General features: G+C 35.9%; 1 protein-coding gene across 8 annotated transcripts in view; it reads right to left on the bottom strand.

Moving 5' to 3' along the window:
* The window catches only part of SSBP2 (single stranded DNA binding protein 2), a 342,830-nt gene that overhangs the window by 258,111 nt on the left and 57,123 nt on the right, over nucleotides 1-27,596 (bottom strand). The window lies entirely within an intron of this gene.

The following is a 27,596-nucleotide window of genomic DNA, read 5'->3' as shown; positions in this document are numbered from 1 at the left end:
AATCTACAAATTGCTTTGGGCAGTATGGCCATCTTAATGATATTGATTCTTCCTATCCATGAGGGTAAAATGTTTTTCCATTTGATTGTGTTATCTCTGATTTCTTTGAGCAGTGGTTTGTAGTTCTCCTTGTAAGTAAGGTTAGAGAATAAATAATAAAAGGAAGGTAGAGGGCTATGGAAGGGGTATTGTAGAAAGAATGGTCTAGCTGCTGCCACTTATCACTGATGGATGGATATATCTAAAATCCTGCATCTGAATTCCACTTCCTATCCTACACCCTTAAACCTCTACATCAGTCACTAGAGAAGCCTCAGATACAGACAACGTAGAATAGATTAGGTTTTCCTAAAGGTCTTTCGGAGTTTTTTTTTTTTTTTTTTTTTTTTTTGAGACAGAGTGTCACTTAAAGCCCAGGCTTGAGTGCAATGGCACAGTCTTGGCTCACTGCAACCTCCACCTCCCAGGTTCAAGTAATTCTCCTGTTTTCAACTTCCTGAGTAGCTAGGATTACAGGTACCTGTCACCATGGCTGGCTAATTTTTTAATAGTAGCAGTAGTAGAGATGGAGTTTTATCATGTTGCCAGGCTGGTCTTGAACTCCTAACCTCAGGTGATGCACCTGCCTTGGCCTCCCAAAGTGCTGGGATTACAGGTGTGAGCTACTGTGCCCGCCCAGTCTCAGAGTCATTTTAGATCTAGAAAGGAACCTCTCTTATTCTTGTATAATTCCAGTGTGGACCAATGACACTTATCAATGTCCAAATGTGATTCCTAGGTGATAAAATGCCAATAGTTAGCTGGATCACAACCAGCTGAAGAGTAGTAAGGAGCATTTGGCAGCCATTGAAAGGCTGCTCATAAGACTGTGAGTAGTTATTAGCAGTTAAACAAGATCAGCCTGATCAAATGTTCAACACACTTGCAACCTGCTGTTACGGAGGTGTGAAAAATTAGAAATCTGTTTCTAGCATTGTCTTTTTTAAGTTTCTCATTATTAACAGTTAAGCTAAAAAACAGATTCAGAGTGTAAAAATTTCTGCCAATGGAACCAAATAATAACAGGAATACCCAGCCTTTGTTTTAAATACACTTACTACATGTATTTTTATATTCTCAATATCAGTTTTAGAGAAATAGGTAACTGATATACTACATACAGATATTGAACTGAGCATTAGTAATGTTCTAGAACAGGAATAATTACATTAGTTAACATAGACAGGGACATCAATGAAAGATTTAAGAACTACATGGATTGTTGGGCATAAAAAAGTACTACTTTGATGATGTTTCATTGATGTCGTATATTATAAACAAGTAATACTGAGTGTGTAGGTTTGAGATTAAATATCTTGGTGTACCCAGAAATAGAAACACTTGCCTTATAGAGAAAGGCCCTTTCAAAATTAAAATGACGACTGTCAACTTTGGAGAACTAAAAAGGGCAAAGGTACAAAAATGTGAATTTTTAAAAAACTAATTAAATCAACAGTAAATAATAAATAATTATTTATAGAATTTAGTAAAACTTTCCATCAAATCTTGCTTAGCTGTATACATTAATATTACTGTGCTGGGTGCACTTGATAATACGATTTGCTCTACTTCAATCCAATCTGAAGATCATCCTTTCTACCCTGGCTCCGACTTTCTATGGAATCTTGATAAACACAGACCGTCATAGTCTTTACTCTCTGTCTGTGTTATCCTTATAGAGAGCATATTGTCCTTTATATCCTTCCAAAACACTGGTAGCTTAATACTTGTTGACTAATCATGGAAGTTTTGTGTTCTCTGTTTCCAGAGTGTTTTACCAGACACCAGACTTCCACTCATGCCATGGAGGAGAATGTGGGATTTGACCTCTTGTTGTAAACAACTGAAAGCTAGATATATGAAACAAATTTTTTAGACACTGGACAAAAGGTAGTGCATGCATGCAATACCTGATAAAAGGGGGAAAAAATAGGTGGAGTCCTAGCATCATCCTAGCTTTCTGCCTCAGGGCAAATTCCAGAACACAGTACAAGAACAGAGAAATCCAAATACAGAACAACAATCTATTGAGACCAAGAGCCAACATTTGGAGGAGGTTGGGGCAGCTGGAATTTATGAGGCATAGTATTAGAGGGGAGGGACACACACAGACACACACACTCCAACAATCCATATAGGGGTCCTTTTACTAGAGCAGCCAAAGAACCATTGCTCCCACAGGGCTGGAAAACCACTGAAAACTCAGTAGAAAGACCTCATTGAACACCAAGAGCATTCAGTAAAGACCAGTGGGTTCATACTTCAGAGGTAGGGCTAACTTAGCCCTACAGTAAAGCTATTATAGGCTCACTGTAACAATTATGGGTAATTTTAACAACCCAAACCAAGCTTTTGACAACATGTAACTATAGCAAGACTAATGTGGCTAGAAAGTAACTTAAAGATACTTTACCGTATCTTTACTGTAAAGACAAGTTACCTCCCTCCAGCAAAGGTGATACTAGGAATGAAGCATAACTTCTAGGTAGGTGAAGGACTTGACCAAATTACTAAAATTGTATTGAATTGTTACCTCTACAGAGAAAACAATATGAAGCACAAAGGAAAACCAATACAATAACAAAAAATTTTGAAACAGTATTTTCTTATTAAGCATTTTTATTCTGTGACGCACTGAAGAGTTCACAGTTTTCTAGCAGTTTATAGCTCTAATTTTGAAGTAGGATCAATGGAAAGGGAAAAAGTTGACTTAAAGAATTCAACTGATAGCAAAATGTCCTAGAACAGTTACTTTTATCAATCAAAAGATATTTGTAGTTACATTTGGAGCCAATCAGACAACCGTAACTTTCCCCACCTGAGAGAATAATGCTGTAATGGGTAATGAGTTACCCCTCCCAAAATGAGAAAATTAGCACTGCTTTGTGCTTGGAGGACACAGTGGGTACCAATACTTACCTAAGATACAATTACTGTTGATAGAAAATTCCTGGGAGTTAAATGCAAACCAATAAATAAAATGCATCAATTCAGCACTACGCAATAGATTTAAAGATAGAGGTTATATGGAGGTTAAAAAAGAAAAACAGGAAAAAGGAAAAGAAACTTTTTTTCAAATAAATTTTAATTTTTTAAAATTAACATGACTTCACGCATTCAAATATGGATAGCCAAAACACAATGACTCTAACCAAATATTCTTAAGTAGCTTAAAAATGATTAGGCTGTAAGATTTTATCCAGCCTACTTATCTTAATCCAAAGTAAATTTTTCCTTAAAAAAAGAAACTAAATGTAATTCTAAAACTGTATTTTTACTTCTGAGATTAACCATGTTAAATTCATGTTTTAATTGATAAACAATTGATTTCATGTTTCTTAATATTCAGTGCTGGTTATTTTTAACCAATTGAATTACTACTTAAATGGCCTTTCCTCAACTTAATTGTATAACAGCAATACCACCAGACAATAGGTAAATAAAGCATAAAGTTTACTAAACTCAGTTATATTATTAAATATTTTTACAAAAAATTCTTGCAATATTCTTTTGAAATTAGTGTCTTTAATAAAAGTCTTGTTACATTTTACATTATATTTAGTCAAGGTCCTCATCACGTGTACTGAAAATTTAAAGACAGAAAAAGTTATCTTTGTGAATTATTTCCCAAAGGAATAATTTTAGCCAACTTCAAAGTGCTCTTAAAATTTTGAAACTTAAAAACTATGTCTATACCATCTCATAGTACAGTTCTAACTTTCTAAAGAAAAAGTTTATTAAAAGGTTTATATAAAGGATTTTTATGACAGTTTTAAAAAAAAGGAAGTAGCCTGTATGTTCAACTAAATATAAATCATTAAATTATGGAAAATTATTTTGCATATGTGTATAAAGTAATAGAATTGAAGTATACAAAATAAAACTTCGCAAAGTAATTCCAACAAATCCTGACAACACTAAACTCTGGCAATGATATAGAGTAATAGAGACTTTCCTTCATTGCTAGTGGGAGTGCAAAATTGTCTAGAAACTTTGAAAGACAGTTTGGCAATTTCTGACAAAGCTAAACATACTCTTATCAGGAACTGTACTCCTTGGTATTTACCCAAATGAACTGAAAACTTATGTCTACACAAAAACCTGAAAACAGATATTTTTGGTAGCTTTATTCATAATTGGCGACACTTGGAATCATGCAAGATGGTTTCAGTAGGTGAATGGAGAAATAAAGTGTAGTACATCCAGACAATGAAATACTCAGTACTAAACAAGAAATGAGGGGACATGGATGAAGCTGGAAGCCATCACCCTCAGCAAACACAGGAACAGAAAACCAAACACCGCATGCTCTCACTCATAAGTAGAAGTTGAACATTGAGAACCCATGGACAGTGGGAGGGGAACATCAGACACTGGGGCCTATTGTGGGGTGGGAAGTGAGGGGAGGGAACTTAAAGGAGGGGTCAATAGGTGCAGCCAACCACCATGGCACATGTATACCTATTTAACAAACCAGCCTATTCTGCACACATATATTGCTCTTTTTTTTTTTTTTTTTAAGAAATAAAAAAAGAAGAAGAAGAAAAAGAAAAGCTATGAAAAGATACAGAGGAAGTTTAAATGCTTATGACTAAGTGAAATAAACTAATCTGAAAAGGCTATATACTGTATGATTCCAACTTTATGACATGCTAAAAAAGGCAGAAGTATAGAGACAGTAAAAGGATAAGTGGTTGCCAGGAGTTTGGGGGTCAGAAAGATCAAAGTTGGAGAATGCAGGATTTTTAAGGCAGTGATACTACCTTGTATGCTACTACAATGGTAAATATATGCCATCATGTGTTTGCCGAAACTCATAGAATATACACCACTAAGAGAGAACCCTAACGTAAACTATGGGTTTTGGGTGATAATGAGGCCTCAATGTAGGTTTATCAATTGTAACCAAATATATCATTATGGTGGGGGATGTTGATAAAGGTAGAGGCAATGTATGTGTGAGAGCAGGAAGTATATGGGAAATCTTTACATCTTCCACTCAATTTGCTGTGAACCTAAAAGTTTAAATTCATTTTAAAAGTTATTATAGGCTGGGTGTGATGGCTCATGCGTGTAATCCCAGCACTTTGGGAGGCCGAGGCAGGTAGATCACCTGAGGTTGGGATTTCAAGATCAGCCTGGCCAACATGAAGAAACCCTGCCTCTTCTAAAAGTCCAGAATTAGCCAGGCGTGATGTCTCATCCCTGTAATCCCAGCTACTCAGGAGGCTGACCCAGGAGAATCACTTGTACCTGGGTGACAGAGGTTTCAATGAGCTGAGATAGCACCATTGCACTACAGAGTCTGGGCAACAAGAATGAAACTCCATCTCACAAAAAAACAAAGTTATTCAATGGATAATGAAGCTTCTTACTCCTCTATACTTTTCTATATTTTGCAGTTTTTCTGTAACTAAGAAAATAATTTCTAAACTTAGTCATAAATTCTTAGCTCCATCTCTAATATTACTGTAAAATATCAACATGTAGCATTTTCCTCAAGTACAGATGAACACAGTTTACTGTAACAATAATTATTGTGTCAACATCCTATAACCAAGAAAACATCTTCTTTTTAATTATGTAAATTTTATATCCCAAGAAAATCAAGTGAAAATACTTTATAGCTTTCTAAAGTTTTTTTCTCTGACAAGGAAAAGCACTGAAAATAACTTACTTATAATTTCTTCCTGGCTTTACCACTAGTTTTTTCTTAATTCCCCCTGTTATTTCTCTTTTGTGATCTCTACACATGCCATTTGGCATTTAAATCTATTTTGTTTTACATCTGCTTTCCTTTCCCATCCACTTTACCTTCTTTTTTAATGTTTCCCCTATTCCTTCCTTAACCCTAGACCAATCTCTATGCTCATCTAGCTGTGACACATTTGGTGATGTCTTTAGTTATACCTACTTCATCACTGTCATACTTAAGTATGCACATTAATATGCACCATTAAATGATGCCAGTGCTTATAATCCATTTTCCACTTTCTCCAAATGAATTCTGAGTTTTACTCACTGCAAATTCCAGCGATATCCCTGCACTCCTTAGGACACAGGTACAACAGAAAAGAAACGCTTCAGAAGAATACACCTAGAGACACAGGGTCCAGAACTCTTAACACCACTGAAGGAAGTGGTCAGGTGTTCAAAGGAAAATCCCAATTCATGAAAAACCCAGAATAATCTTTTCCCTCTGATTTTAGAGGATATAAATGTATGGTAATTATTTTTAAAAATGATTATTTAGAGCTATTTTTTAAATGCTCCTAATGAAATAATTAGAATCACGGGTAGTTTTCTTTCTCCAGGCATTAATCCACTTCTTAGCCCTAGTTCAATATATTAAGACATCAACAACATTTGCTCTTTGAGGCTACTTAATCATCTCTTTATTAGTCAACCCTTAAGCATCTACTTCGTGTAAAGTACTCAGAACCAATGAAATGTAATTAATATAAGACCCACTAATTCAGAATTTGTGGCAATGCAGTTAGGAAATACCTCATTACTCCAAGAAAGAGTTTAACAATTTAGTAGCATAAGGATAATTCTAAACATCTAATGTTAGAAACAAAAACAATTTTCAAACATCCTGAGAAAGTTTACAAACAAACACTTATTATGCTAATCACCATCAACAGTTTAGTAAGCTTCTATTAATGTTCCAGCTCTTAAGAAAAAAAAATAAAAATAAAGATACAAATCTTGCCCTTAAGTAATTTTCAGATTTGCTAATGGAACAAGACATATAAAAGTAAGATCAATAATACAAAGTAGCATATGATACATGTACAGGCAATAAAAACATCAATAATTTTAAATAGTTAGAGATCATGGAAGACGTTCTTCACAAAAGGGCTTTATAGAAATTAAGGCAAATGGGGTAAGCAGAGAGAAAATGAGATGTTTAAGGAAAGGATAATAGCATGAAAGAATTATCTATACTATATGTGACAGCAGTTGCCAAAAAAAAATTATCCATGTACTTCAAAGTAATAAAACTGTTTCATAAAATACTCAATTATTGAGCCACATTTCTACAATATCAATATGCAAAAGAAAGATTTTACTCCATTATATTATTTTTACTACAAAATAGTAATAGCAACTTATATTTATAGTGTTTTATAGCTTATAAAATGCATTCACATGTGAAATTATTAATTAGTAGCAGCTTAAGAATTTTTCGGTTTTTTGTCAACTTATATTACCTTATATGCATTTATAAATGAAAAGATAGTCATCTACATAGCATTTCCTAATTAAAATTTAGGTTACTATGAAAACTGTTGGAATATAGAAACTTATTTAGTAGCCAAAATCATAAGCAAATACCCACAAAATTTTTAAATACAAGAAAAGAGTCCATATTTTTCAAATCTAGATAAAATTATTCTGATTCTTCATATTTTTGTCTAAATAAATGTTTAAAATGATCTCCATATACATAGCCAAAATAATCAATAGCTTAAAAAAAAAAAGACAAGGGGAGAAAAAATTAAACACAACATACGCTTCAACTAAATTTATCTCCAGATACTTTTTCTCTCTTTTTCTAAAGAGAATCAGGCTATCCCTCAGGCAACCTCTGCCTTCCAGGCTCAAGCGATACTCATGTCTCAGCCTCCCAAGTAGCTGGGACTTACAGATGCCTGCCACCACGTCCAGTTAATTTTTCTATTTTTAGTAGAGGCAGGGTTTTGCCATGTTGGTCAGGCTGATCTGATTTCAGGTATTCATCTGCTCTCCTCAGCCTCCCAAAGTGCTGGAATTACAGACGTGAGCCACCACGCCCAGAGCCCAGATACTTACTTTCTAATCACTTGCACTAAGAAGCATTTAGCCCTCATGGACGACCAAATAAATTAAAAGAGAGTAAGCTAAGAGGTCTTGACTTCCCTAAGTCCAGATGGAAATAATCAGACTCTTTGATTTTAGATAAGCAATCACAGCATAATCACCAAATTTGAAAATAAAACTAAGGCACTAATACATTTATATTCCTAAATTAGGATCCCAAAAGAATAGGGAACTCTGAAATACTGCACTAAATCTGTTAGGACTAACTTAATAAAAATAAATGTAAAATCTCGTGCTTAAATCAAAAACATTGTACAGGATGATGAATATGGCCTAACAACAGCCCATATGAAAAGACAGGTTTTAGTTGACTGCAAATTCAAGATGAATTAATTGCATATTTGCTCTGCCAAAAGAGCTAATTTTATTTTAAAATGCATTAATAGACTCTAAGAACTAGAACAAAAGAGGTAATAGTCCTACAAAGATGAGGAGAAAAAAGACAAGTCATGAGCAATGGCTGGAAGTGTCAGTGATGCATAGCCTGCAAAAAGAAAAGGCCCAAATACTTAATAGGTTGTCAGGTATTAGAGGGCTTGGTCTTATTTCACATGGCTAAAGAGGCTGGAACTAAATCAATGAATTAAAATGATAAGAAGGCAAATTTTAACTCAATACTACATACCAAAAACCTTTTCTATAACCATTAGAGCTATTCAAAAATGTTACAGACTGAGAAACAAACCATTTGGGAATTGGGATATATGTGTCCAATCACTGAAAGAGTAAAGGTACAGGTTGAAGCCAGGCATACTGCAGGAGATTTAGAACCACTGAATAGAAGTTTCAACCAGATGACCTTTAAAATACTCCAAGTAAAACATTATTTAATCCTATTATCACTAAAATTTGGCCCAAAGGGAGTACATAACTTCAAGACCAACAGAACTAGCGAGTAGAAGAGATGAGACAAGGATGTATAATTCTTGAAGCTTAGTCTACTATACCTAGAAAAATACTATAGAACATCAAGATTCAGTATTTTCCCTCAAAGAAATTATACTGCCCAGGAAATACCACTTTGGGATCAAGTAAAGGACCAAGAAGTGACAAACTCACACATCCAAGTTAAACCTAGGGCAACTGCTAGCACAACCACTACCTCTCACCACTAAGCCCTCTGCTCAAATAGTAAGAAGATAAACTCTATTTCTTCACAATACAAGTCTATGTGGTTTCCTGTGGTTCACTGTGGACCAATATTCCAAAGTTTCCAAGCCAATTTATACTATAGGAAATATCTGGTCTTACCAGTCAAAGCTTATTCAATTGACTCAATGACGGTTGGTTAAATGAGCAAATTTGGAGCAACTAGTGTTAGAATCATTAAACAGTAAGAGCTATATCACTATAAAACTTTTCTCTAAAATAGTATGCAATTTCTAAACATATTTATTCCTTCCTAATTCTCCCAGATGTTAGCTTTTCAAAGAGCAGATAATTTCTACATTTTATATTAATTGAATCCTTTTAACCCAATCTACTCTATAATTTTAAAAAACACACTTTTATTCCAAAATGGTTAAAGGAGATAAATTACACTAATATTGACAATTACAAAGTCATCTAAATAGAAAGTGTGTTATAATAGGTTCATGGTACTAAATCAGATTACTATGCCATTTCAGTTTTTTTCTGCCATAGCAAAATATAATTTATAGACTGTAAGTACAATATTTTAGCAAAGGCCTACTTTTCTTAGTTGACTGCCCTAAATATTTGCAAAATTAAATGTATTTGAAAGCAGACTAAATTGCAGACCAAAGCACTGTTGTGTGCACAATTTATTCCTCTATCTTTTAACAGTTCCCTTTTGATTATCCTCAGTAATTTCCAAGAGAAATACCATAGAAGCTCAAAAGGGCAGATTAACCACATGCACATAGCCTTAATAAGGTATTCTCTTCCCCAAACACAAATACTGAGCACAAACATACATACATGCATGCATGCACACACACACACACACCACACACACACACACACACACACACACACACACACACACACACACACAATTTTAATTCCTTCTATCGCAGAAACTGGAAGTTGCCTCCAGGGTTTCTCCACTGAGTGGTAAGAAACCAAATTTTCTAGCTAGACACATTGTTCCCCAGCTAAAAAATAACATTCCCCCATCTCCCTTAAAGCTGGGTATATTCACTTGCCTGAAGTTTGGCCAGAGTTGTATACTGAAGTGGGAAGACTTCAATGGGGGCATACTCTTCTACATTCCTTCATCTAGCTATCAGTCTGTAAGACAGCTATGACGGCTATTTTCAGCCTCCATCCTGGGCTATAAGAATATACCACTTAAGTATTAGGTCTGATGTTTAAGTCTTTAATCCATCTGGAGTTAATTTTGGTGTAAGGTGTCAGGAAGGGGTCCTGTTTCTGCTTTCTGCACATGGCTAGCCAGTTTTCCCAACACCATTTATTAAACAGGGAGTCCTTTCCCCATTGCTTGTTTTTGTCAGGTTTGTCGAAGATCAGATGGTTGTGGGTATGTTGTATTTCCTGTGAGGCCTCTGTTCTGTTCCATTGGTCTATATCTCTATTTTGGTACCAGTACCATGCTGTTTTGATTACTGTAGCCTTGTAGTATAGTTTGAAGTCCGGTAGTGTGATGCCTCCCGCTTTGTTCTTTTTGCTTAGAATTGACTTGGCTATGCGGGCTCTCTTTTGGTTCCATATGAAGTTTAAGGTGTCAGACCTAATACCATAAAAACCTTAGAAGAAAATCTAGGCAAAACCATTCAGGACATAGGTGTAGGCAAGGACTTCATGACCAAAACGCCAAAAGCAATGGCAACAAAAGCCAAAATAGACAAATGGGACCTAATCAAACTCCACAGCTTCTGCACGGCAAAAGAAACAGTCATTAGAGTGAATCGGCAACCAACAGAATGGGAAAAAATTTTTGCAGTCTACCCATCTGACAAGGGGCTGATATCCAGAATTTACAAAGAACTAAAGCAGATCTACAAGAAAAAAACAAACAAGCCCATTCAAAAATGGGCAAAGGATATGAACAGATACTTTACAAAAGAAGACATACAGGAGGCCAACAAACATATGAAAAAAAGCTCATCATCACTGGTCATCAGAGAAATGCAAATCAAAACCACATTGAGATACCATCTCACACCAGTTAGAATGGCGATCATTAAAAAATCTGGAGTCAACAGATGCTGGAGAGGATGTGGAGAAATAGGAACACTTTTACACTGTTGGTGGGAATGTAAATTAATTCAACCATTGTGGAAGACAGTGTGGCGATTCCTCAAGGACCTAAAAATAGAAATCCCATTTGACCCAGCAATCCCATTACTGGGTATATATCCAAAGGATTATAAATCATTCTACTACAAGGACACGTGCACACGAATGTTCATTGCAGCACTGTTTACAATAGCAAAGACCTGGAACCAACCCAAATGCCCAAAGATGATAGACTGGATAGGGAAAATGTGGTACATATACACCATGGAGTATTATGCAGCCATCAAAAACGATGAGTTCACGTCCTTTATAGGGACATGGATGAACCTGGAAACCATCATTCTCAGCAAACTGACACAAGAGCAGAAAATCAAACACCGTATATTCTCGCTCATAGGCGGGTGTTGAACAATGAGAACACATGGACACAGGGAGGGGAGCACTACACACTGGGGTCCGTTGGGGGGAAATGGGGGAGGGGCGGGGGGTGGGGAGGTGGGAAGAGATAGCATGGGGAGAAATGACAGATACAGGTGAGGGGACGGAAGGCAGCAAAGCACACTGCCATGTGTGTACCTATGCAACAATCTTGCATGTTCATCACATGTACCCCAAAACCTAAAATGCAATAAAAAAAAAAAAAAAAAAGAATATACCACTTAGGGATGCCAAAATAAAAAAGGCACAAGTGGAATAGTGACCTAGCCAGCTTCATGAAATTGCCAGCTTATCTCTGGATCCTCAACCTTCAAACTTCATTTATTTAAGAGGAAATAAATTTTAATCCTATTACTTTTAAAGTTTTTTGTTATTTGCAACCCAATCAAATCCTAACTAGTAAATGTGCTGATAAATCAGGGATACTTCTTAGCCTTCCCATAATATGAGTTCCACACAATTCTCCCCAAACTGATTGCTGTGCAATCCTTGTCTTAGTTTACTTCTTTCATGTATTTAATTGTCATTATGACTCCCTCAGAGTTAAAACATCCAATCACTCCCTACTTGTTCTCCTCCATATGTTAAATAATTCCTTCGTTCTTTCTACCTGCTTTTCTCCTATACACCTAAAATGTCAACATTCCCTAAGGTTACCTCATGGTATTCTCATTCCACACATTTTCCTCAGACTCACTACATCAGTCAACAGAAAACGTTCCATCTTTACACTACTAAACGTCTATCCAACTCAATTTGCTAAATCTGCAGATGTATTTATTCAGCTGTTTACTGAGCATATCCACCTGAAAGTCCCTCAGGCAACTTAAATGCCATCTTCCTCTCTGTTCTGCCTTTTAGTTAACTACACCGTATCCACTCAGCTGCCCAAACCAAAAACCTTATAGAATGCTCAGTTTCTTACTCTTAACTGATATCCAACCAGTCACTAAGTATTCTGAATTTTATAGTCTATGGCTCAAACCATCTTATTTGGCAATGTCCTCATTGTCACTATTGTAACAGTATTTGAATTGATCTTCTTTTCTCCTACTTCTGATCCTTTCCATAGTGAAGTCAAAAGATCATGCAAAATTATTATTCTCTTCAAGTTGCTTCCTAGGTCATCAGTAGACCTCCATATGTACAGGATAGGAGCCAGATATGTAGATAAGGAAGCATGGTCTTCCAAGGTTTGGCAATGGCCTCTTTCTACAATCTCACTCCCTGTCTCAACCCACGTAGCACATTCATGTTGAAAACACACTGAACAGTCCTCTAAAGGAACAGCATCATTTCACAGCTAATTGCCTTTACAGATGCTGCTGCCTAGAATTTCCCCTCCTGCTAAACCAGGAAAATGGCTCCTCCTCCTTGAAGAGCCTAATCCAGTATTTCTTAACTGCGGAGCCTTTCCTAACCACCATCCTCTCCTCCTACCACCTTCTTCCCCTCTTCACACAACTACTATATCTTTGTTATAGGAATTATGCAAATAAATAATTATTACTGAGTCTAGTAGCTACTTATTTTAGAATTTAATACTAGACAAAAATTATTAATCAACTTTTCATCCCTAGCAATTCTCTGACACCTGGTAGATGTTAGTGGAAAGAAGAAAGGAACGGAAGAAAGGGGAAAGGAAAGAGAAAGAGAAATAGAAAGGAAAGAAAATTAAAAGAGGAAGCCTGGCTCTTTAGTCCTCATAACTCTATCAGAAAAATTAACAACCAGGAAGATTTCAAAATTTATTCAAGGTCACTCAGCAACTAATACGCAGGGTAAAGTATTATGCTCTTCCATCTGCCTCTCAAGTTTACTTTAGTCTCAGAATAATGTTCCTTTAAGGCCTAATCTCCTTTTCCCCCAAATTTCAATACTCTTTCTTTAAGAGTGGCAGAGAACTTATACTTAGAAAACTAATGTGCCCCAAAGCATAAAATGTTGCCTATTGGACATCCAATTTCTAGTCCAGCATATAAGATGCTTACAAGTCACCAAACTACCCTAACAAGTAAAAAGCTGAACAAACTGAAAAATCAACAACTATTCTTAGCGCCACAAAATAAGTGAGGTCACAGGGCAAACCACTGCCCTCCAAAACTGAAGAGACAGGCAGCAGAAATCTCTGCAGGAATCAGTGCCAGGGTAGAAAAATCTAATCTGTAATTGATAAATTGCTGGAGGCTCAGTGTGCACAAGTCTAAGAGTAAAAAACTCCAGGGGAAACCAGTTACTGGAGAGGCCTACACACTTTTGCAAGTTGTATTTCTAAGACCCCAATCTGGTTCTCACACTAAGTATCAGATAAAAATACCCTAATGCCTCTATCAAGGGGAGAAACAAATAAAACCATTTTAAAATATACCAGTGTATTCTGTTCCTAACCAGGTCTACTCTCAGGAGGAACTATTTTGCCACAGCATAATCTGCTGGGTTTTAATCAGAACCTAACTGACCTGAGGGGAAAAAAATACCCAATTGCAGCCCTCTCCAGACATCCTGTCCCATCTTAAGGGTGGGAAAAAAAGGCATTGATGAAGCTCAGTCTAGAGACACCAGTTCACCAAAAGACTGAGACCACCACATCATAGGACTATAAAAGTCTTTCCCTCTCCCAACACAATACCACTAAACTACTAAAAGCCTATTTACACAATTGTTTTTACCCAGCACATCATGTCCGGCTTTAACAAAAAATTACATGGCATATAAAAAGGCAAAATATACAGTTTGAAGAGACTGAAAAAGAATCAGAACCAGGGTCTGATATGGCAGGCATGTTAGAATTAGCCGATCAGGAATTTTCTTAAAACTATGGTTAATATGCTAAGGGCTTTAATGGAAAAGGCAGACAATAATGCAAGGACAGATAGATAAGGTAAGAAGAGAGATGGAAATTCTAAGAATGAATCAAAAAGAAATTCTAGAGACAAAACACTGTAAAAAAAAAAGGGGGGGGAAATGTCTTTGATGGGTCTATTAGTAGACTAGATGTGGCTGAAGAAAGAATCATTAAACTTGAGGATATCTCAACAAGAATAGTCCCAACTGAAAAGCAGAGAAGCAGAGGGAAAAAAAGACTGCAAACAATAACAACAACAACAACAACAACAAAACAGAATATCTAACAACTGTTGGACGACTACAAATATTTTAACATACAGGTAATGAAAAATCCAGAAGGAGAGGAAAGAGAAAGAGGAACAAAAGTAATATCTGAGCAATAATGACTGATAATTTACCCAGATTAATGTCAAACACCAAACCACAAATCTAGGAAGCTCAGAGAACACCAAGCACGATAAAGGACAAAAAAATTCTACACCTAGGCATATCATATTCAAACTTCAGAAAATCAAAGATAAAGAAAAAAATCTTGAAAAAAGCCAAAGAAAAAAACACTTTACCTATAGAAGAGCTAAGATAAGAATTATATCTGACTTATCCACTAAAATGATGTATGCAGGAAAACGGTAGAATTAAGAGGAAAAAAAATAAAAGAACCCCAAGCTAAAATTATGTATCTTGTGACATTATCTTTTAAAAGTGAAATAAAGACTTTCTTGGACCCATAACAATTAAGGAAATTTGTTGCCAGTAGACCTGCCTTTAAAGAAATTTTATAAGAAATTTTTCAGAGATAAAGAAATTAACATCAGTCAGACTTGGGTCTACATTTAAAAAAAAAAAAAAAAAGGAAGAGCATTATGGAACGAATAAAGGTAATGTCATGGCTAATGTCATGGCTCCGATCTTCATCTTGAAGAAGAGCGCCACTGGGCGACTGCTGCTTGGAAACTGTCCACACTTCCTACTCTGAGAGTGAGGTTGTCATTCAGGGCCCTTCATGTAGCCAAAAGACCAGGAGAAATCTGGCCCGCAGATACGTTACAGATGCCTTTAAAATAGATTTTATCAGTGGAGAAATGGTGATTGATTTTTCTTCAGTTTTCGCTTGGGAAGAGTTTTTTTTGTTGTTTAAAAGAAATTTTGAATGACTTAATATGCTTTTATTGGCTTACATAATACTCCTTTCTTCCCTTCTTTTTAAAGAACTGCTTACCTTTCCTATTTATTTTTAGGGTGATTTTTTAAAAAGACTTGTGCAATACACTTTGAGATAAAACTTAGTGGATTTTTTTCTGATAAATTAGAGCATTTAATTGACTATTTTATTCAGGTTGATTTGTTGAATATTTGCTAAAGACCTGTCCTTTAAGCTATGACATATAATAAATCCCAAATGGCAGTACCTCACTGTTTACTTAGCTTTTGTACTTATATTTTTCAGAGGAAAAAACACTACTGTAAATTGTGAATAGCCAGTATATAACTGTATTGTGTGCAAATCTGTGACTATTGGCAGTGTCATCTCTGAAAAAAAGATAAATAAAGTTTATTTACTATAAAAAAAAAAGAAATTTTTCAGAGATAAAGAAATTAACATCAGTCAGACTTGGGTCTACATTGAAAAAAAAAAAAAAAAGGAAGAGCATTATGGAATGAATAAAGGTAAAATAAATTTTTTTATTTTTCTTACTTTTTTTTTCTTTTTTGAGAGGAAGTCTCACTCTGTCACCCAGGCTGGAGTGCAGTGGCACAGTGTCAGCACACTGCAGCCTCCACCTCCCAGGTTCAAGCAATTCTCTGCCTCATCACCCTCCAGAGTAGGTGGGATTACAGGCACGCACCACCACACCCAGCTAATTTTTGTATTTTTAATAGAGAGGGGGCTTTGCCATATTGGCCAGACTGGTCTCGAACTCTTGGCCTAGAGATTCACCCACTTTGGCCTCCCAAGTTGCTGGGATTACAGGCAGAGCCACTGCACCAGGACTACTTTTCTTATTCTTAATTGATCTAACAGATAATTGGTTCAAAATGAAATATCAACAATCCATTTGATTATGTATGCTTATCAAATGATAAAAAGGATTATGTATGCCTATCAACGATAAAAGGAATGAGAGGAAGGAATTCGTAATATTTTGTTATTATAAGGTACTTACACTACCCATAAAGTGGTATAGCGTTATTTGAAAGTGAATTTGGGTTAGTTACAAAAATGTATACTGCAAACTTTAGAGCAACCACTATAAAAACTTTTTTAAAAGCATAATTGATACGCTATAAAAAAGGAGAAAAATTGAATAATGTATAATGCTCAACTACAAAAGACAAACAAGTATGTGAGGCAAAAATAAAAACAAATAACAAGTACGACCAATAGAAAACAGTAACAAATATGGTAAACATTAATCCAACGACATCAATAATCACTGTGATGGTTAAGTGTTACATGTCTGGGGTAAGGGATTCCAGAAGGACGGCAAAATATCATACATTTCTGGTTGTGTCTATGGTAGTATGTCTGGGAGAGATGTGAATTGGTAGAGTGGGTAAAAAAGATTGCCTTCACTACTATCAATGGGCATCATCCAATCTGGTGAAGGCCTCAATATAATAAAAAGGTGGAAGAAAAGGACAAATTTTCTCTCTCTGCTTGAGCTGTGCCATCTACATTCTGTCCTCAAACACTGATGTTCCTAGTTCTCTGAACACAGAGACTTATACCATCAATCCATCCCTATACCCAGTCCCACCCCCACCTTGTTCTTGGGCCTTTAAACTCAAACTGGGACTTACACCATTAGCTTTCTTGGTTTTCAGGCCTCTGAGTTTGGACTAGAACTATATCACCAACTTTCCTGGGCCTCCAGCTTCCAGATGAAGAATTGTGGGACTTAACCTCCATAATCATATGAGCTGATCCTTCATAATAAATATGCATATATGTATGTGCATATTATATGTAATTATAACATAATTTATAATATATTATATGTAACATAATCTATATAATTATATATAATATAATCTATAGGTTGTTTCTTGGAGAACTCAAACTAATGCACATTGACATTTAATGTGATTGATGTTTAATGTGATTGTATTAGTTTGAGTTCTCCAAGAAACAGAACCAATTAAAAGAGATTGTCAGAGTGGATCAAAAAAACAAACCTCAACTATATGATGTCTACAAGATACCCATCTTAAATATAAAAGACACCCACAGATTAAAAGTAAATGGATGGAGAAAGATATGCCACGTTAATGCTAATCAAAAGAAAGCCAGAGCGGCAATATTAATTTCAGACAAAGCAGATTTCAGAGCAAGGAGAGCTATCTGGAATAAGAGGGACATTACATAACAGAAAAGGGGTCATTACTCCAAGAAGACATAAAAAAACTTGAATGTGTATGCACTTAAAAACAGATTGACAAAATACATGAGGTAAAAACTGATAGAACTACAAGGAGTAATAGATGAATCTACTATTGTATTATAGTTGGAGATTTTAACACTCTTCTATGAGAAATGGACAGTTACAGCAGGCAGAAAATCCATGAGGACCTAGTTAAACTCAACAGCTCCATCAATAAACTGGATATAATTGACATCTACAGGCTACTTCTTCTAACAACAACAGACCTCACATTCTTTTCAAGCTCATATGGAACATTCACTAAGACAAACCGTATTTGGGGCCATAAAACACACCTTAGCAAATTTAAAAGAATAGAAATCATACAGTATCTGCTCTCAGACACAAAATAATTAAACTAGAAATCAATATCATAAAGATAACTGGAAAATCCAAAAATATTTGGAGGTTAAACAATGCACTTCTAAATACACACACAAGTCAGAGAAGAAATCTCAAGATAAATCTATATTTTGAACTTAAGAAATGAAAATAGGGCCGAGTGTAGTGGCTCATGCCTATAATCCCAGCACTGTAGGAGGCTAAGGTGGGCAGATTGCCTGAGGTCAGGAGTTCAACATCAGCCTGGTCAACATGGTGAAACTCCATCTCTACTAAAAATGGAAAAATTAGCCGGGTGTGGTAGCAAGTATCTGTAATCCTAGCCACCTGGGAGGCTGAGATGGGAGAACTGCTTGAGCCCAGAAGGCAGAGGTTGCAGTGACCCAAGATTGTGCCACTGTACTCCAGCCTAGGCAACAGAGCCAGACTCCACCTCAAAAAATAAAAAAAGAAAGAAAAGAAAAGAAATACAACTTACCAAAATTTGTGAAATGTAGAAAAAGCAGTGCATGGAGAGAACATTATAGCATTAAATAAATATATTAGAAAATAAGTTTTTAAAATCAAGAATCCAAGCTTTCACCTAGGAAAACTAGGGAAAAGAAGGGCAAATTAAATCCAAAATAAGCCAGAGGAAAAAATTTGAGCAGAAATCAATGAAATTGATGAAAAGGAAACCAACAGAGAAAATCACTGAAGCCAAAGGCTGGTTATTTAAAAAATAAATAAATAAAATTGATAGGCTTCTAGCAAGCTAACTGACAAAAAAAGATAAGACAAATTACTAATATCTGAAAAATAAGACATCACCACAGATCACATGGATATTAAAATAATAATAAAGAAATACTACAAACACTACTATACTCACAAGTTTGATAACCTAGATGAAATAGGCCAATTCCTTGAAAGTCATAAACGCCAAACTCACACAAGAAGAAATGGACCATCTGAATAGGCCTATACCTATATTAGAGAAATTGAATCAATAAATAACAATATTCCAAAACAGAAAGTGCCAGGCTCAGATGTGCGGGTTGGTGAACTCTCCCAAATATTTAAGGAAGAAATTATAGTAATTTTATACAATTTCTTCCATAAAATACAAGCCAGGGGAATACCTTCTAACTCATTCAATCAGTCCAGCATTATCTAATATCAAAACCAAAGACATTACAAGAAAAGAAAACTATAGACCAGTATCTCTCATGAACATAGATGCAAAAATCCTCCAAATATTAGCAAATTGAATTCAACAATGCATAGAAGAAATTATACATCACAAAACCAACTGAGATTTATCCCAGCTATGCAAAGCTGGTTCAACGTTCAAAAATCAAATAGTATAAGTGGTCACATCAACAGGCTGAAGAAAAAAATCCTATGATCATACCAATACAAGTAGAAAAAGCATTTGATAAAATCCAACACCCATTCATGATAAAAACTCTGAAGAACCTAGAAATAAAGGGGAACTTCCTCAACTTGATGAAGAACATGTAACAACCTACAGATAACATATTTTATGGTGAAAAACCTGAAGCTTTCCCACTAAGACCATAAACAGGTCAAGGATGTTCCCTCGCACCATTGCTTTTGGCACTGTACTGAAAGTATTAACCGACACAATAAAACACAAATAGGAAATAAAAGGCAAACAAATTGAAAAGAAACAAATCAAACTGTCTTTGTTCACAGATGAAATAATCATCTATGCAGAAATCCAAAAGAACAAAAAAGTCCTGCTGGAATAAACAATTATAGGAAGGTTTCAGGACACAAAGTTAACAGAAAAAAATTCTTTGCTGATATGATTGTATATCTAGAAGACCCCCTCATCTCAGCCCAAAATCTTCTCAAACTGATAAACAACTTCAGCAAAGTCTCAGGATATAAAATCAATGTGCAGAAATCACAAGCATTCCCATATATCAATAATAGACAAACAAAGAGCCAAATCAAGAGCAAACTCCCATTCACAATTGATGCAAAGAGAATAAAATACCTAGGAATACAACTAACAAAGGAAGTAAAGGAACTCTTCAAGGAGAACTACAAACCACTGCTCAACAAAATAAGAGAGGACACAAACAGATGGAGAAATATCCATGCTCATTGTTAGGAAGAATCAATATCGTGAAAATTGCCATACTGCCCAAATTAATCTATAGATTCAATGCTATCCCTATCAAGCTACCAATGACCTTCTTCACAGAACTGGAGAAAACAACTTTAAACTTCATATGGAATCACAAGAGACCCCGCATAGCCAAGACAATCCTAGGCAAAAAGAACAAAGCCGGAGGCATCACACTGCCAGACTTCAAACTATACTACAAGGCTACAGTAATCAAAACAGTATGGTACTGGTACCAAAACAGAGATATAGACCAGGCATCCCCAAACTACGGCCTGCGGGCCACATGTGGCCCCCTGAGGCCATTTATCTGGCCCCCCGCCGAACTTCAGGAAGGGGCACCTCTTTCATTGGTGGTCACTGAGAGGAGCACAGTATGTGGCGGCCCTCCAACGGTCTGAGGGACAGTGAACTGACCCCTGCGTAAAAAGTTTGGGGACACCTGATATAGACCAATGGAACAGAACAGAGGCCCCAGAAGAAACACCACACATCTACAACCATCTGATCTTTGACAAATCCAGCAAAAACAAGCAATGGGGAAAGGACTCCGTGTTTAATAAATGGTGTTGGGAAACCTGGCTAGCCATGTGCAGAAAGCAGAAACTGGACACCTACTTGTCACCTTACATTAAATTAACTCCAGGTGGATCAAAGATTTAAACATAAAACCTAACACCATAAAAACACTGGAAGAAAACTTATGCAAAACCATCCAGGACATAGGTATAGGTAAGGACAGGCATCTCCAAACTACGGCCCGCGGGCCGCATGCAGCCCCCTGAGGCCATTTATCCTGCCCCCCACCACACTTCAGGAAGGGGCACCTCTTTCATTGGTGGTCAGTGAGAGGAACACAGTATGTGGCGGCCCTCCAATGGTCTGAGGGACAGTGAACTGGCCCCCTGTGTAAAAAGTTTGGGGATGCCTGGGCAAAGACTTCATGACTAAAACACCAAAAGCAATGGCAACAAAATCCAAGATAGACAAACGGGATCTAATTAAACTCCAGAGCTTCTGTACAGCAAAAGAAACCATCATTAGAGCGAACTGGCAACCAACAGAATGGGAAAAATTTTTGCAATCTACCCGCTGACAAAGGGCTAATATCCAGAATCTACAAAGAACTAAAACAGATATACAAGAAAACAAACAAACAACCCCATTCAAAAGTGGGCAAAGGATATGAACAGACACTTTTCAAAAGAAGATTTATATGAGGCCAACAAATATATGAAAAAATGCTCATCATCACTGGTCACTAGAAAAATGCAAATCAAAACCACACTGACATATCATCTCACACCAGTTAGAATGGTGATCATTAAAAAATCTGGAGACAACAGCTGCTAGAGAAGATGTGGAGAAATAGGAACACTCTTTCACAGTTGATGGGAGTATAAATTAGTTCAACCATTGTGGAAGACAGTGTGGCAATTTCTCAAGGATCCAGAAATAGAAATTCCATTTGACCCAGCAATCCCATTACTGGATATATACCCAAAGAACTATAAATCATTCTACTACGAAGACACAGGCACATGTATGTTCACTGCAGCCCTGTGTACAATAGCAAAGACCTGGGACCAACCCAAATGCCCATCAATGATAGACTGGACAAAGAAAATGTGGCACATATACACCATGGAATACTATGCAGCCATAAAAAAATGATGAGTTAATGTCCTTTGTAGTGACTTGGATGAATCTGTAACCATCATTCTCAGCAAACTGACACAAGAACAGAAAACCAAATACCATATGTTCTCACTCATAGGTGGGTGTTGAACAATGAGAACACATGGACTCAGGGAGAGGAGCATCACACACTATGGCCAGTGAGGGGCGGGGGGAGGTAGGGGAGAGACAGCAGGAGGTGGGGAAGGAGGGGAAGGTAAGAAGGGATAACATGGGGAGAAATGTCAGATATAGTATGCACCTAAAGTAAAATAAATAAATTTTTTTAAAAAAATTGCTTTCCTGTGTACTAGCGATGAACAAGTGGAATTTAAAATTAAAAATACTTTACCATTTACATTAGCACCCCAGAAATGAAACACATAGATAGATATAAATCTAACAAAATACATATAAGATCTATATGAGGAGAACTTCAAAACTCTGATGAAAGATATCAAAAAAAGAAATAAGTAAATGGAAAGCTATACCATGTTCATGGAGAGGAAGACTCAGTATCATCAAGATATCAGTTTTTTCCAACTTTACTATAGAGTCAACACAACCCCAATCAAAATCCCAGCACTTTTTTTGTGGATATTAAAAAAATTAATTCTAAAAATTTATATAAAGGGCAAAACCCCAGAATAGCTATACTGAAAGAATAATGTCAGAAGATTGATGCCATTTGACTACAGTAATAAAAAAATGTGGTACTGAAGAACAGATTGATCAATAGAACAGAATGAAGAACCCAGAAACAGACCCACATAAATATAGTCAACTAATCTTTGAAAAGGAGTAAAGGCAATACAATGGAGCAAAGATAGCCTTTCAATAAATGCTGTTTGAACAACTGGGCACAAATGTGCAACAAAATAAATCTAGACACATACCTTATACCCTTCACAAAAAAATTAACTAAAAATGGATCACATACCTAGATGAAAACGTAAAACAATAAAACTCCTGGAAGATAACGTAGGAGAAAACCTAACTGACCTTGGATATGGCAATGATTTTTTTAGATTCAACACAAAAAGTGTGATTCATGATAGAAATAGTTGATAAGCTAGGTTTCATTAAAATTAAAAACTATGTAAAGGCAGTGTGAAGAGAATGAGAAGACAAGCCACAGAGTGAGGGAAAATGTCTGCAAAAAACACATCTGATAAAAGACTGTTATCCAAAATATGCTAAGAACTCTTAAAACAACAATAAGAAAATGACATGTTTAAAAATGAACAAAAAAGTCTTTCACCAATGACGACATACAGATGGCAAGTAGGCATACAGAAAAATGCTCAATATCATATGTCATTACAGAATTTAAAATTAAAACTAACCACCACCATACAAATATTCAAATGGCCAAAATTCAAAACACAGACACCACCAAATGCCAAAAAAATTGTGAAGCAACAGGAACTTTCATGCATTGCTGGTGGAAATGCAAACTGGGATAGCCACTCTGGAGGAAAGTTTGGTAGCTTCTTACAAAGCTAAACACATTCTTAACATATAATCCAGCAACTGGTATCCTTAATACTTACTCAAAAAACTGAAAACTTATTTCCTCATTAAAACAGGCACACAAATGTTTATGATAGCTTTACCTAAAATTGCCAACACACAGAAACAACCAAGATGATCTTCAGTAGGTAAATGAAGAAATAAACTGTAGTACATCTAGACAATGAAATATTATTCCACTCTAGAAAGAAATGAGTTAGTCATGAAAAAACATGGAGGAAACTTAAATGCATATTACTAAGTGGAAGAAGCCAATCTCAAAGGCTATGAACTGCACAGTTCAAATTATATAATAATCTAGAAAAAGCAAAACTGTAGATACAGTAAAAACATCAGTGGTTGCCAGGGGTTCAGAGAGACAGAAGGATGAATGGGCAGAACACAGGGAATTTTTAGGGCAGTAAAACTATTCCGTATGTGCCCAAGGCCTTGGAATCCACCTCTTGCATCAGTGTGCCCTGGTTGTGAGACATGAAGTCAAAGGAGATTATTTTGGAGCTTCAAGATTTAATGACTGCCTGCTGGGTTTTGTACTTGCATGGTACCTTTAGTCCTTTTTTTTTTTTGGCCAATTTCTCTATTTGGTTAAAATAGAACATTAGACAATTTTGTTTCTGGCCAATTTCTTGTTTTGGCCATTTTCTCTATTTTGGCCAATTTTTCTATTTGGTTAAAATAGAACTTTGGACAAGGGATATTAATGAAGCATTCCACATGAATACTAGTTTATAAGTTCCAATAAATGCAATCATAGACTATTGTGATAAAAACATACTTAAGAATATGTCTATTACTATAAGGACACATGCACACGAATGTTCATTGCAGCAAAGTTTACAATAGCAAAGACCTGGAACCAACTCAAACACCCATCGATAATAGACTGGACAGGGAAAATGTGACACATATATACCATGGAATATTACGCAGCCATCAAAAACGATGAGTTCATGTCTTTTGTAGGGACATGGATGAACCTGGAAACCATCATTCTCAGCAAACTGACGCAACAGCAGAAAATCAAACACCGCATGTTCTCACTTACAGATGGGTGTTGAACAATGAGAACACATGGACACAGGAAGCGAAGCACTACACACTGGGGTCTGCTGGGGGGAAATAGGGGAGGGACAGTCGGGGTGGGGAGTTGGGGAGAGATAGAATGGGGAGAAATGCCACATATAGGTGAAGGGGAGGAAGGCAGCAAATCACACTGCCACGTGTGTACCTATGCAACAATCTTGCATGTTCTTCACACGTACCAGCAAACCTAAAATGCAATAAAAAAAAAAAAAAAGAAACCAGGAACTATTCTAAAACTGACATTGGCATTAAAAAAACAATAGGAAGTCACCATTTTTAAATTAAAGTCATTAGATACGTTTCTCAAGAGTTAAAAAAAAAGACTGGAAAAACATTCAAATGAGAAAAATGATTTTGCTTTCAGTATAAAAAGACCCCAAGAGGAATTTCTCAAGTTTTGTTAGAAAGTACTCTTTTGTGATCAGAATAGCTCTATGAAAATTCAACCTAGAATGTTTTTAAGAGTTTAACTCTTTCATGCTTTAAGATAAAACAATATAAACAAACTATTAATTCTTCATATGTGAACTGAGTATCTTTTCTACTGTCCAAATGATGTCACATTTATTCTAGCACTTTTGCCCAGCCCTATCTATACAATGGTTTCCTACTCAGAGAAATGGCTTTTGGTTGGATGATAACCACCTAAACCTAGAAGTATAGGTGATTTTAAAAAAATAGAATATGTCTATTTAAGGGAATGAAATATGAAGTGGAGCCAAAAACAACCAATCTAGACAATTCAATCTGAAAGCATTTCTACTACAGTGAGTCTTCTTTTCCCTGCTCCTCAGTTTGACACAGAAAAAGGTCCTCAGCCCTCCATTTATTTTTCTGGCTGGTTAAGTTGAAAGCATTTATCATTTTAAGTTATCTTATAGTGAAACCAGTGAAAGATGATGTAACATCTCAAGTTTGAACTGGACATACCTAATTTTTGACAGCTTGTCTTGGGTAGATAAGGTTTTGGTCATTGAAAAATTAAAATTATTTTAAAAGAAAATCCTACTCATCTCATATTACTTTAAGGATAAAGAAGGCTCGTTTCTTTCTGATCTCTGAAATGCCCTGTATTCTTTCTCAGCTAATGACAGGTATATGTGCATCATGGATGGGGAATGTTGGAGATTTTGGACTTCTCCCTGTGCCCAACCTCCATCCACTTTTTTTCCACAGATATTTGTCAAGTGCTTAAAGTGTGCCAGATGTCAGGTGAGGCACAGAGTGCTGTACAAGGCATGCGAGGTTCCTGCTGCTTAGCAGTTTATAGTTTCACCTCCTCATACTTTGCATTTCTTAGTGTAGGAAATATGAATTAATCACTCTATATGCTGCCCCTCTCTGCTCACCCAATGTGTAAATAGGTTGCCTTTCAAAAGGTGGTATGTAAACTAGCTTGTTTGGTACAGGGAACATATCCCCGGCAGAGAAAATGTTATGAATTGTAATTACATTCCCAGATGGTACCCATAATATAGTTGAACTCCAGAACTAACAACTATGGTTTCCAATTGTCTTTCAGAATAAGTTTCAACTATAAATCTAAAATTTAGAGAATCTACTTAGCTTTACAAGCAAGTCCAGTACTTAGAAGAATATTCTTTCTCCCACCCCCAACTTCCATACCCTTTGAGTAGAAGAGATTTTTTTTCCATTTCTTCTTCCAGCTCATTGGCAGTGAGAGGGAACTTCTTCCTTCACCTATTATGTTAGTGGCAAGTACAAGAAAGAAATGAGTGTCTTCTGTGTCTGTGACAGGAAGCAGATACAGGATCCTGGGAGTTAAGGAAATGGGTTGAAGTAGTTATACTTGGAGACAGATATATACACATACAGACATATATATGAGAGCTCATTCTGGGTGTGGAGAATCCTACCACCTAAAAAAGGAATGACTGGAGTTCAAAGCAAAGTGAAATGGAATAGTATTGGGGTGAAGTAAAGTTGGCACTAAATGAGTGAAGAAGAGCAGGTTGGAACTAGAGGGGAGTGTTTAACAGTAGTGGGATGTAGGGAACTGGAATCTTTGCAGTTAGCCTGTCCAGAGCCTTGAGTTTCTCAGATGCTGCAGATGTGCACGATGGATATTTGCAAGTCAGGTTCTGCTTGTACTGTTTCCTTATACTAACATATCCTTTTTATCAATAATATCATTAGGAAATATTTAAATGTCTATAAAGCATAGGAATAAAATATTGCTTTTATGCATTTTATTAAATTTTATGTTAAACATTAGAATCTTTGAAATCTTTTCAGGGATAAAAATTATTTAGCAAAATTTAAAAACAATGTAAAATTCCTTAAAGAGAGAAGGCACAATTAAATAAAATCTGCTAATTAAATCTCATTTAGTCAAAACAAAGAGAGAAGTTTCTAGCAGTAATAATCTAAAAAGGAAACATGATTTACTTATGGATTGTAAGCAAATCTAGAAAAGTGACATTAGTAATATCTAAGTTTTCAATTTATTTTCAACATAAAATGTAGACATTTAAAAGTAATTCTTGAAAGACTAAACCAGAATAATTCTTCTTAATCACTTTTTGGTGCAATTTATCTTGCATTTGCTATGTAATTACTGGTTGCCTAATCTGGGATATAGTGTAAGTACATAACAGAATAAAAAATGTTAAGTACAAACATTGTAGATACTTTTTCTCAGTTTTAGTAATTTATTTTAGATATTTAATTTTATCCTTTCTTACAGTTGGTTTATATTTATATACTGAAGAATGAAATCTGTTACAGTAGTATGTTACCAGTATTTTCCTGATTACTAAAAATATGTTTCTTTGAACATTATCAGTAATTGAAGCTACACTGCAAGGTTTAGACCTGGTTATTTGAGTTTTGTTTCTTTGTTTCTTTTAGAGGCAGAGCTTTGCTCTGTTGCCCATGCTGGAATTGAGTGATGTGGTCACAGCTCACTGCAGTCAACTCCTGGGCTCAAACAATCCTCCTGCCTTAGCCTCCTGACTAGCTAGAAGTAC

This window comes from Saimiri boliviensis, chromosome 1 (assembly GCF_048565385.1).
Source record: "Saimiri boliviensis isolate mSaiBol1 chromosome 1, mSaiBol1.pri, whole genome shotgun sequence".
Lineage (NCBI taxonomy): Eukaryota > Metazoa > Chordata > Mammalia > Primates > Cebidae > Saimiri > Saimiri boliviensis.
This window is presented reverse-complemented; position numbering and strand designations above follow the sequence as displayed.